This window comes from Artibeus jamaicensis, unplaced genomic scaffold (genome assembly GCF_021234435.1).
Source record: "Artibeus jamaicensis isolate MK-2021 breed Jamaican fruit bat unplaced genomic scaffold, CSHL_Jam_final contig_797, whole genome shotgun sequence".
NCBI classification, from domain to species: domain Eukaryota; kingdom Metazoa; phylum Chordata; class Mammalia; order Chiroptera; family Phyllostomidae; genus Artibeus; species Artibeus jamaicensis.
In genome coordinates, this window is record NW_026521977.1 from 2,019,569 (window position 1) to 2,031,587 (window position 12,019).

A 12,019-nucleotide genomic window follows, 5' to 3' on the forward strand; every position below is an offset into this window, starting at 1 on the left:
CTCCCTTTCTCTCTCTCTCTCTCTTTAAATATCAATAAAAATAAATAAATAAAAAGTCATACATCATAGGAAAATAAGATGTAGATGATGATTGACAATACCCATTATACAGATTTTCATAATCAATATCCATTAGTGTAATTAAAAAAACATAATTATGTGAAACTTCATTTTTCATTTACTCTGTTTTGGCCATCTTTCTATAAGTGCGTAGAGTGCAGTTGTAAGAATCTCATTCTTTTCTGAGTGTTTAACAAATTTTCTGTTTAAATTCTTTAGGTTCTGACATTACATTCATTTGTCTTTAAATTAGACAGTTAATTCATTTTTCCTAAAGGGTAGGAGCACCTACCATATGCCAGACCTTGGCTCAGAACCGTGAGGAAATAGAAAGAGAAATGGGCCCTGGCTGGGCGGCTCAGTTGGTAGGAGCGTTGTCCCACGCACCAAAGGTTGCAGGTTTGATTCCCAGCCAGGGCACATACCTAGGGTGTGGGTTTGATCCCAGGTCGGGGTTCATATGGAAGCAACTGATCAATGTTTTACTCTCATGTAAATGTTTCTCTTTCTTTTTCTCTCTTGCTCTAAAATCAATAAACATATCCTCAGGTGAGGATGGGAAAAAAAAGAAAATGGGTGAAGTCCTGACCTTTCAGAGGCTTGGAATCAAAAGGGGTCATGAAACTAGGCTGCCGTCAGTGAGAGAACGAGGCTCTATGAGTCAAGGGCTACTGCAGCGGAGCGTGCCCTGTGCTCTGGGGCCTTGGTTAAATGCAAAGGGTGGTGATTCTCTTTCTCTGGGGGACTCCTTGGAGCTTGAAGCAACAACCAAGAGACGATCAGGCAGCTGAGACTGTCATCACAGCCTGAGCTCTTCTGCTGCTCTTGGACCTGGACCAGCAAAAGCGACGGGCTGCGTGCCTCCAGACAGCGCCTGCATGGGCAGTGTGCGAAGGAGGTACTTGCTCTGGGGGAGAGCCCCATACCCCTTCCTTCTATCTTTGGTTCTCAGACCAGTACAGGGTCCTGATCATAGAGACCATAGCAGAGAAAGAAGAGGAAAAGCCAAGAAAGCAAAAGGCAGCCGTGGCAACTGGACTCTCCAGGTCGCTTTCTCACACTCTGCCTTTGGCATTCACGCCTTTGTAATCCTGTCTTTGTGAGGGTAGATGTGGCCTGTGACTTCTTTCTAACCAATGCAATACAGTAAAGGTAATGGAATGTGTGTGATTATTGATTACATCGCATAGGACCTTAGTACTGTATTGCTGAGCCGCTTTCTTGCTTTCGAGGAAGCGAATGGCCATGTTGAGAACCCTGAGCACCAAAGACCTGTGAACAGTGTCTAAGAGCTGACGGCGCCCACTGGCTGACAGGCACCATGAAACCGAAGCCCTGAGTCCTATAATCACAAGCAACTGAATTTTGCCAACTGAATTCTGAATGAACTTGGGTTATATTGTCCCCTAGGCTAGCCTCAGATAAGAACACGGCTCTGGCCGTTACTGGGTTACAGCCTCCTGAGACCCTAAGCAGAAGGTCGAATTAATTTATGGCTGAACTTTTGAACCCCAGAAGCTGTGAAATAATAAATGTGTTGTATTAAGCAGTTAAAATAGTGGCGATGTTGTTAAGCAGCAGTAGATGACTAATATACCACTCTTTGCTCTCTTTTGCCTTCCATACGAACTGCAGGGTAAAAACATGCTCAGAAGAAAGAGAAACCGGAAGGGAAACTGAGCAACGTTTATGAAGAGAACAAAGAGACTAGAGAATTGACTCTTGCTGTGAAGTTCCGCCATTTTCATTCATTCACTTTCTTGTCAAGGATATTGAGTCGGAAGGACGGGCAGACACATCTAGATAGATAGATCTAGATTTCAGGTTTCAGGGCAGGATATTGTTATAGACTGAATTGTATCCTCCCAAATTCATATACTGAAGCTCTAAACCCTTGCACCTTAGAATGTGACTGGATTTGGAGAGAGAGCCTTTAAAGAGATGATTAAGTTAAAACGAGACTGTAAGGGGAGGCCCCAAGTAAATCCGAGGGGTGTCCTCAGAAAAAGAGGAGATGAGGACACCCCCGGGATGCATATGCCTAGAGTGGCGACCGTGTGAAGGGGCAGCAGGAGTGTAGCCATCTGCAAGCCACGGAAAGAGGCCTCAGGCCAACCTGACTCTGAGAACATCTTGATCTTGGACTTTGAATCTCCAGAACAATAAGAAAATAAATTTTCCTTGTTTAAGCTACCCAGTTTGTGGTATGTTGTTATGGCAGCTCAAGCAGATTAACACAGATATATAAACTACTCTACATATTTTAAGCACAAAAAAGGATTTAGTACAGGGAGGTAGGTACTTTCAAAATCATTGGGAGAGCTGGAGAAGCTGGCAGTTGGGGCTGCCACCAAAACTGATGTGTTTGAAAGTGCACCGCTGTGGCCCTGATCTGGGGATTATGAAGCTTATGCCTCTCCTGTTGACTCTGCAGTGGCCATCACAGCCGTCTTTTAACACCCAAAATGGTGGTGAGCAGCCACGGAAAAGCTGAGATCAGCTGCCCCTCTGGCTTTCTATACTCGGGCCAGTGACCTTGACTGCCAGGAGAAATTACAGTGGGGCACTGTCCTCTACTCCACTTAAGGCTTCTAAATCTCATGTGAGGGTACATAGTTGAATTTAGTACCCTGGCTGCAAAAGAGAACTATAGTTTTTAATGTTCTAGCCTGTGTGGTACAGAAAGGCACAAAAAATGGTGTGGAAGAGGACACGGAAGCCTGTGGACATGTCTCAACCACCCGCTAGACACCAGAGCAAAGCAAACACCAAGACGAATGAACCCACAGGCGTTCAAAGTGGATACACCTCAAGGTGGTACCATTTACTGAGCTGCTTACCTACATCAAATGTATAAAGTGCATGGGAAAGAGTGCATTTATAAAGAGAATGTCTTTGGAGAAGTTACACACTTTTATCTCTACCTGTCCCAAGTTACAGGGCTTTTCCTATCACCTGAGTGTGAGGGCAAAGGGATTCAGCAGGACCACTCTGGAGAGCTTGCATGGATCTCCTGCAACTGTGGGCGTGGGAGGGCTCATACTGGATTTTTCTCTGATTCTGCCTTGGAATATGTCAAAGATAGAGACAGTTTGGGGAGTTCCTCAGACTTGGAGAGTGAAGCAGAGGTGTCTGATCCAGGTCACACGCGCCTCTAGAGTTTGTTGTGGCAGAGACTGTGGAGTGTTTCCAGAGCTACAGAATGTCACAGAAGAAGTGAATGGGGAGAGCTAAGGGGAGCGCTTGAGTTGAGTCAATGAAGAGTTCATGGAACCGAGAAGGCTCACAAATGGCTGGCTCTCCAGGCAGAGGGAATAGCACGTGCAGACTCAGAGGCACAGAAGGGCCTAGAATGTTGGAGGAAAAGCTGAATGTTTAGTGTAGCTTTGGGGGTGTGGGAGTATATAAGGAGTTGGCCTGGAAAAAGGACACATTGTACCTCCAAGGTTAGCGTTGGAAGTAGGGAATTACTGTGGAAGTTTTTCCTTTTAAATTCATACATCTTTTAGAACATTTTAAGATGTACAGAAAAACAGAGCAGGCAGGACAGAGAATTCTCACATAGTCCCACACACTTTATTTCCCCGATTATTTACATCTTACATTAGCTCGGTGCATTTATTACAATTACTGACTGTGTTGAAACATCATTACTGACTTAACGACCAGAGTTGATTCGTATTTCCTTAGCTTTTACTTAGTGCCCGTTTTCCGCTCCAGGGTCCCATGCAGGACACCACATGACATTTCACTGTCACGTCCCCTTCAGCTTCTGCTGGCTGTGACAGTGTCTCAGGCTTTCCTCTTTTTTATTTATTATTATTTTTAATTAATTCATTTTATTTTAAAAAAGATTTTATTTATTTATCTTTAGAGGGGAAGGGAAGGAGAGACGGAGAGAAATACCAATGTATGGTTGCCTCTCATGTGTCCCCTGCTGGGAACTGGCCTGTAACCCAGGCATGTGCCCTGACTGGGAATCAAACCGCCATCCTTTAGTTCACAGGCCCGAGCTCAATCCACTGAGCTACGCCAGCCAGGGCAGACTTCCCTCTTTTTGATGACCTCATCCGTTTTGAGGAATACTGGTCAGGAATACTGCAGGATGCCTATTTATTGGAATTTGTCTGATGTTGACTAGGGTTGTGGGTACTATGGGGTATTCGGTACAATTCGATCTATGTTTTACAGAAGTGATTGGAGGCCAGTGAGTGTGAAGGGTGGGCGAGATGGAATATATTAAATTCGTATCCTTTCATTCGGAAGCCTGGCAATGGTTTAGCATCACAGTTATTGTACAAGACTCCTACTCCTTGCGGTGGTGCACGCAGGGCCCTCCGGGATCTGGGCCCGGACTGCCCCCTGCCCCCCTCCCCCACACCCTTCTCCTGGCTGCTTGTGCGGCAACCCCACTGACTTTGCTTCCGTTTCTGGAAGGCGCAGGGTTTGCTCCCCTCAGGACGTGGGAGTGACTTTGGCTATAGCGTCCAGGTGGAAGATCAAGTAGAGCCTAACTTAGAGGAGAGGGGCAGATTGAAGACCATAAATGTAGCAGAATGGACAGGATGTTGACTGATTGGATATATGAAATGAAGACAAGACAGGTTTTGAGCACAGTTCTGGATCTGTTTGAACGACCTGCTCCCTGGACTGGACCCTTCCCTGGAATGGGAACGTGGGAGTTTGGAGGGGAATGTCATGAGATCATGATGACATACCAAGTTTGACATGTATGTGGGACATCGAGACGCTCTTGTCCAGCAGACAGTTGGAAATGATGAGTCTTAAGTTGAGGAGGGAGGTCGAAGCAAGACTAACTGCCAAACAAGAGATGGTGGTGGGGGCTCTGATTATTAATTCAACTGGGATAAACCCAAGGGACATATTTGCAGTAATTCAAGCCTTTGGCAATAAATAATTTAATGTGAATTTCAGGTCAGCAGAGAAATGAAAATTATTTTGGAGACTATCAGGCAGAAGGAGGCCAGGACTTTGGGGAGGGTTTTGTGGTCATTCTCCTTGCTAGGCTTAGGCTAATGACCACTTCTTTTCTACCGGGATGAGACTCTAGGATTTGAAAAAGCTGCTGCAGCAACTCGTGAATGTAGCCTTAGGAAAAGGAGCAGAGCAGTTTGGGGTTTGGACCAAGTTGTATGAGTGGGAAATAGAGTGGTAGACAGGCCAGGTTGTGATGAAATTACTTCTAAGTGTGTCATAGTCTTTATACCACGATATGGACATTTAAAGAAAATGACAAAAGCAGTACATTTATACCTTGCCGATACTGAAGGTCGACTCAGTAGCCATTCTAACCAGCATCTCCCTTGTCCTCTTCTATTCTAGGGGCTGAAAGGCAACATGCACAAAGTCCAACCGCTCATTACAACCTGAGAGGGCCAGGAAATAGAGTTTGGGTTAATGAGAAGTTCCCAGAAGTTTCTGAGGTGGGCTCCCATTTCTAAAAAGAAAGGCTAAAATTTGTGAGGAGAAGCCTTTCTACCCTCTGCCTTCTTCCAATGTGGAGCTTTGATGTAATACTTCAAAGGTTCAAAGGTTTCTTGTTAAGGAGTTTACTTTTTTTTTAAATTTTTTAATTTTAACTTTTTTATTGACTATGCCATTACATTTGTTCTATTCCCCCCTCCACCCTGCATGCCCCTCCCCCACCATTTCCCCCTTTAGTTCATGAACACGTACCTGAGGGCAATAAGGAGCCAGTGAATAGGTTTTAAACAGAGAAATAGTCTGACAGTTTTACATTTTAGAACTATTATTAAAGCTACAGAGTGAAGGCTGGACAATGGGAAGCTACTACAGTAGTTGAAAGAGAGGACAATGACCAAAACGAGAACTGTGGCAAAGAGGATGGAGAGGAGTGGACGGACTGGAGACACAAGTGATAGGACTGGGAGACGGGGGTGAAAAGGGAGGAGCCAAGGATTACGTCCAGAAATCGGGCCGCTGCATGGGAACTGTGGTGCCATTCTCTGGGGGAATGCAGTTCAAGGAGTGAAATGTTTCATAACATTTAATGACTTAGATCAAAGCTGAGGGCCTGGTCGGAATGGGAGCAACCATGGTATGAAGGCTGTGGTGAGATAATGATAAAGTGTAGTGGATGCTGGATTCAAATCCCAGCTCTTCCCTTTATTGGTCTGTGAACATCTTTGTGGTTTTAGCTTTTCATCTGTAAATGCATATTATAGCACTTACCTTATGGCAGATACATCTTGAAGGATGGCAGTGAATTAATTATAAATCTAACCGGGCAGCAGTTACCGATATAGTTTCATCATTGGAACAATTCAACACACCTGGTATGCAGAGGCTGTTCCGGATGCTTCTTTCTCTCTACACATTGATGAGGCCCATCAGGAGCAGTTTGTTTTCAGCTGGCGAGGCCAATGGACTACCTCCCTGTCTTACCTTGGAAGTGTATCAACTCTCCTGCCTTATATCAAAATCTTGTTCCAAGGGACCTTGATTGCTTTTCTATTCTGAACCACCCTGATTCATTAGATTGATAGCAGCATGATGATGCAGTTGATCACGCTTTCTGGGAAGCCTGGTGTGGCAACCACTCTGGATAAGACAGATGCATGCAGGTGCGAGGTAACTTTCACAAAAGTTCAGAGGTCTGTCACCTCAGTACAATTTCTAAAGGTCCAGTGATCTGGGGCACAGTAACATATCTTTTCCAAGGTAAAAAAATGTAAATTATCTGATGCCTCCCACCAGTAAGAAAGAGGTACAATACCCACTGGGCCTCTTGAAGCTTTGGAGGCAACATGAAACTCACCTGGGCACGCCGCTCTCACTAATTTCCTGAGAATCCCGCAAAGCAGTCAGTTTTGGCACCCGAAAAGGGCCACCTAAGAGGCCCTGCACCAGGTCCAGGCTGCCACGCATGCCACTCTGCCACTTGGGCTGTACATGTAGCTTGTCATTGGTACTTGAAGTGCCCGTGGTTGCTAAGGACACTGCATGAAGACTTTAGCGGGTTTACAAAGGCGAGTCACAGACCAGACCCTTAGGATTTTGGAGCAAAGCTTTCCCATCCTCTGAAGACAACTATTCTTTGGAGAAACAGTTTCCAGGTTGTAACTGAGCTTTAGTAGAGGCTGGATGCTTGACTATGAATCACCAAGTTGCCCATCCTGAATGGGATGTTGTCTGACCCTCCCAGCCCCCAACTTGGGAATTCACAGCAGCATTCCATCATGAAAGGAAAGTGCTATATACGAGGGCAGGCTCAAGCAATTCCTGAAGGCACAAATAATTTGCATAAGCAATGGCACAGATGCCTGTGGCCTTATGCTCCTTCCTACCGCATTGCCTCTTTCTGCTCAGCTTGAATCCATGGGCTTCTGGGGACTTCCCTATGACAAGTTGGATGAGGACAGAAAATTATTGGCTTGACTTAAATATGGGTCTATATAATATGCTGGCACTGCCCAAAGTGGATGGTTATAATATTATCATCCAGCTGTGTGTGAGGTGGCTTTGAAAGGCAGGAGTGAAGGAATTTCCTCCCAGTGGGCAGATCTGTGGATTTATATTGACTTAGGTGTAGTGGCTGATAGTTTGTCTGAATGGTCAAGACTCAGAATGATTATGGTTAGAAAATGGGCGACTGGGAGACCTGAGAAAGGGTTTTGTGGGTAGAACTCTCTGAATATGAACAGAGTGTTAAGATACTGTGTTCCACTGAATGATAACTGCACAGAAATCTCATAAGGAGAATCTTAATAAGCAGGTGGATGAGATGACCTGTTAGTGGACATCTGTTAGTCTCTTTCCTCAGCCACTCATGTCTCAGTCCAATGGGAACCAAACAAAATGGTCCATGGAGGTTATTCATTGGCTCAGCAAGTGATTTCCAAGCACCACTGCTGAATGTCTCATCTGCCAACAGCAGGGACCAACAGTAAGCATTCAACCTAAAAGCATCAGGCAGCCACCTGGGTAGAAGGTTGATCACAAAAGATTGCTCCGGCCTGCGGAGCAGTCAACTGGAGCTCGACCACCTACCTAGAACAAATGGATTGGGGGGACAAGAGGCGCGAAGAATGGCAGCAAGACAAAAGATTCTGATCAAGCTGCAAACTTTATTTTTCCCCGAACTGGGTATATATATGGGGGGGGGGAGGGAGAGCTTAGGTTGCTTGCTATTGGCTAGCTTGAGACAAAGAAGGGCCCGCTTATTGATTACTTGGGTGCAACTGGTACTCGTGGACACCTCATGTGCCTGTAGCCGATTGGCTTGTGGAGCGCACAGGTTCCTGTAATCAATGCAATGTTTTTAGCTAGAAGCCAGGTGTAAGGTTCCCAACAAAAGATCACTTCCATCATGGAAAGGACAGAATTTTGTTCTTAATGAAATAGACGCATTTGGGGTACAGATTTGCCTTCCCTATTCACAAAGCTTCTACCAAAACCACCATCTAGGGGTTGACATAATGTGTTATTCACATGGTATTTCATGGAGCACTGTTTCTGACCAGGTTTTGTGTGTGGGATTAGGCAAATGACAGGGAGAGATGTGGAGTGGATTTTTGAGAAGCTGTGTATGTGGAGGAGAGAGAGAGGAAGAAAATGAGAGAGAGAGAGAGAGAGAGAGAGAGAGAGAGGAAGCACTCAGTAGGGAGGTTACAGAGATGGGGGAAGGAGAAAAGGGAGAAAACAAATGGAGGTATTGGATTAAGGTTTGCTAGTGGGCTGCAGTGCAATTTTCCTTTCTCTGTCCCCATGGAATCTGGTAAAATCTATGTTATTCACTACTGCTTTAGAGGTGGACTTATCAAATGCTGGCCTTGAGGGGGGTCCAGGGTGATGTCATGGAGTTGACTACACACAGGTTACTATGAAATGAGATCAGGTTAGTACAATAAAAGCTCTGGCCCATGGACGTCACTCAGTAAATATCTATTTCCCTTGCAGCCCATGATCTTGGCTGGCCTCCTGTATCTTCCTGATCACAGCACAGGCCATGGCATGCGGAGACTTCTCAGAATGTCTGCCTCCCTGCCAACTGGGTTTTCTAAGGGTTCTGCTTGAAAGCAGGACCAAGTATTGAGCTATGGAGACTTCTGTGCCACTTCACTCTATGCAGAGTTCCTGCATGCCCCGTGAGCTAGGAGCACAGCGGACACACACATTCACAAAAGAAAACACTCTTTCGCCTGGTTGGGAGACTCCGGAGTAAGCGCTGATGTAATTTGTTTTCATAAAAACTATAACGGGCTTCTGAGTTAAGCATTTGTTCAGCTGATCTTTGCCAAAGAGATGGTTGCTTTGTGTCGTTGCCTGTTGACAATGGTCACAGTCACACAGTGTACCTCTAAGCTCAAAGCATTCCAGGGTAAAGTAATTCACGCGGGAGGTGAGTGGCTCAGAAGTCTGGAGGGACCGCACCGGGTGCCCAGCCAGGGCTCTGCCCAGGAATTCTATGCCAGGAGACAAGGGAAATGACAATCAGTTCAGGCCCCTGCTGTCCATGGGTCCAAATGCTCACAGAGTTGCCGTGGATGTTCTCATCAGAATATCCTTTTCATTGGAATCAGAGCAATGCAAGTTCTGCATGTACCGTATTTTGCCATGTATAATGCGCACCCATGTTTCAGTACTCATTCCCAGGTACAATGTGTATCCATATTTTTCCCTCAAAAATTTGGGCAAAAAAGTGCACATTAGACATGGCCAAATATGGTACTTCTTTGCCGCCTTTACCAGAGGGTGACACGTGAGAGGGCAGGAACCCTGACTTGTTCACTGTCACGTGCCGGCTGCTTTGCGCAAAGCCCGGCACGACCAACACATCTGGCAAAAGTCTGTGGGATGGAGAGTGAATGCCGTGTCCTCCTCTGAGTCCTTTATTTTCAGGCTCTTCTTTAGGCCCTTTCTTTGGCAGGGGTCCCTGCTCACTGCAGGTGTCTCCTAAGAGCTCATGTCCCTGTGTTTCCTTCTCATCCTGGAAACGGAAGTTCATTTTGAAGGCTGCTCTATTGTTTGTCTGGCTTGTAATCCCAAGCTGAATGGGACTGATTTGTCGCATGCTTGGCTAGTCTTCACACAGCATGTTTTTGTGATGTATAACATTTCCTTTCAGACCGAGCATGGCCTAGTGTAGTGGGGAGAACCAGAACGTCCAGCGCTGCTGCTAGTGTTCTGCATGCAGCTTCCCCACGTTCTCACTGTGTCGTTCAGGGAAACTATCAGACTTCACGGAACCTCAGTTTCCTCTGTCCATAAAGTGGGTACAAGGTGAGCGAGGCTGAGATTGGACCCAAAGATTTTTGGATTTCTTGATAATCAGAGACCAAAAAAGAACTGTCATTTAAACTTTGCAAGCAGTTTTTTTTCTTTTGTCTCCTAAAAGAGAAGAAATGTCAAGAAAAATGCCTCCTCTGGGCAAAGATCTTATTCTGCAGTGGCGAGGGTCTGATATTCCATGGCTCTGAGAAACTAAAATGCTTAAGCGAACTTGTGTAAAACATTGTTATTAAATCAGGCAGAGTTGAACCCTCCAAGTGGCTTCCTTTGGAACAGTGTTTATTTCCTAAGTATGCATTTAGATTGCCATCTGTCTGTTTATTTTAGAAAACGGATGAGCCATTCTTCAACTAGTCGGTCACAGAAGCTTGGGAACTGAGACATGGAGGATGGCTGGAAGACGGAGTCGCTCTGCTCATAAATTCATGGCAGGGGAGGGAGTGTGGAAAAGAACTCATGTGAGCGCTCAGTGTGGCACTCGGTGTGGCTGGGCTCTTGGTGTCACACACACAGTGTTCTGTGGTCAGGGTGCTTGTCCTGTCATTGCGGAGAAGTTGGAGTTTTCTCTGAAATGGACTCGAATTCTCTGGCCTCCTAGAACAAGACCAGTGCCAGTGCAGCAAGTAAAGAAAAAGAGATGGGCCTTAGGTTGAAGCTGGGGGAAGAACTGCCTCCTTTATCTGGACCTCAGGACCTGGGGGCCCTACAGAGAGTACCGGCACCAAGGCTCGCAGGCTGGTCCTCGCCCTAGGGCGGCAGCAGAGAGGAGTGGAGAAGTCATACCTGGGGCCTGGGAAATGTGAGCGAAAGGATTGGGTTTCAAGTTTCTGTCTGTTGTAAGTCTCTCCTGTTCTCCCCAAGTCTGTTTGAACAAGATAGGAAAATGGGGGAAGGGCCCATACCACCCGTGCTGGGCCAGAGCAGCGAGCTGAGGCAAGTGGTACCCTGAGGGCAGCTGCTGTCCAGGCCCAGGAGTCCCCCGTGGGGAACAGGCAGCTGGCTGAGGTGGAAAGGATGGGAGGAATGGGTGGGCCACGTGGGCGTTCCCAGGAAGACTTGGTAAGAGTCTGGATTTCTTAAAGACAAGCGGGGTGAGGCTCCAGCCGTGGAGATCGGGGCACTCGGTGCAGCCCGAGTTTACCACCTGGTGAGGTGGGACATATTTAAGTGCCATCAGGATGCTGGGATCCATGTCTTCGGCTGTCAGGGGCCTTGTGATTTCAGCTGGGCTTTCCTAAATGTAGCTTCTGTCATTACTCGTGTGAGCTGAACTGGTGGATCTCTAAGCTGCCTTCTTGCTCAGAAGCTCTGTTGAGTCTGCGGGGTGCTGGAAGCACCACCGAGGTCAGCCTGGCAGGAGTGTCCTTCAGCTCTCCCCCCACATCCTCCGGGCCCACCATCCAGTTTCCACCCACTGGCATGGCTCGTGGGCCATTGCTGGAATGTTTCCGAACGAGCAGCCAGGGCAATGTTGCCATTCATTTGGAGTCATTCTTTCATGGAAAGAAGCTTGTACTCCAGATAGTCATCAGGTTCTTGGAAGCCGTGGTTCTGAGGTTTTCCTGGTTGAGAGAGGACCAGTCCCCACATGTCTTGTGATGTGCTGAGGTATTGCTCGAGCATTACTTAAAAGCAGAGGAGATATTTCAGGAAGAGAACCAATGAACCCTCAACTTCAAAACAGCAA

The 12,019-nt window shown here is 46.5% G+C and overlaps 1 protein-coding gene across 1 annotated transcript in view; it reads left to right on the top strand.

The window, feature by feature from the left end:
• AMPD3 (adenosine monophosphate deaminase 3) overlaps positions 1-12,019 on the top strand; it is a 319,382-nt gene that overhangs the window by 174,945 nt on the left and 132,418 nt on the right. The gene's annotated exons all lie outside the window — the stretch shown is intronic.